The sequence below is a fragment of the Montipora foliosa genome, chromosome 5 (assembly GCF_036669935.1).
Source record: "Montipora foliosa isolate CH-2021 chromosome 5, ASM3666993v2, whole genome shotgun sequence".
Lineage (NCBI taxonomy): Eukaryota > Metazoa > Cnidaria > Anthozoa > Scleractinia > Acroporidae > Montipora > Montipora foliosa.
In genome coordinates this window covers 13,578,337-13,579,138 of record NC_090873.1, presented here as the reverse complement: position 1 = coordinate 13,579,138, position 802 = coordinate 13,578,337, and positions in this window count along the sequence as shown.

Sequence of the window (802 nt, the reverse complement as noted above, 5' to 3'; positions counted from 1 at the left end):
TATTTGTTGTGTAAATTTATCACAGCTGCATTTATCTGAAAGCATGACATCAAACTAGAAATCAGAGCAATTAACAAAGAAGACACAACCTTGCTGTACGCCATGTTTGTTTAATGCTCGCCGTGAAGACTGGATCCAAGAGAATGACGTAAGCGTATTCGCAAATTTGCGGATACGACCGTCCACACGTATACGTATTCGTATCGGATAGAAAATACGCTGGATACGTGTGGACGCAAGCCGTATTCGTAAAAAAAAATTTGCGTTTTCACAAATTTCCGGATACGTGTGGACGGGGCCTAAATAACCTTAGGTTTATCATTATATTTGGGATCTTGCTCACTATTACATAACGAAATACGTCAAATATCACAGTCACTGTCTTTCTCGGACATAAAACAAAACTGCGAGAAGTGTTTTTCTATTTAGTCTTGTCGGAGTTCCAGTACGAATTTTACTTTCCAGAACCGTTAAGAGAAGCAGGCGAAGAGGCAAGCACCGAAAAAGAATAAACAAGTCTCAAGGAATAGAAAACCATGCGCAAGAGAGTCAATATAATAAAAACCTTATTGAACTATTGTAGCATGTTCGGACCTAACGCTAGTTCAATAACATCTATATACCACAAGAGTGAATAGTGCTCTCCGAGCGCGCTGATTGGGCAACTCGGAGGTGATTATCCAAGTACTTTTCATCTCCACTTCGTTGAGTTATTGTTAAGGGCCCACAGACGTATTTTTCGCGCGTTGCTAAGGAGGTGAAATGTTACTTCCGGTGACTGACATCATCATATCGTGAGCTG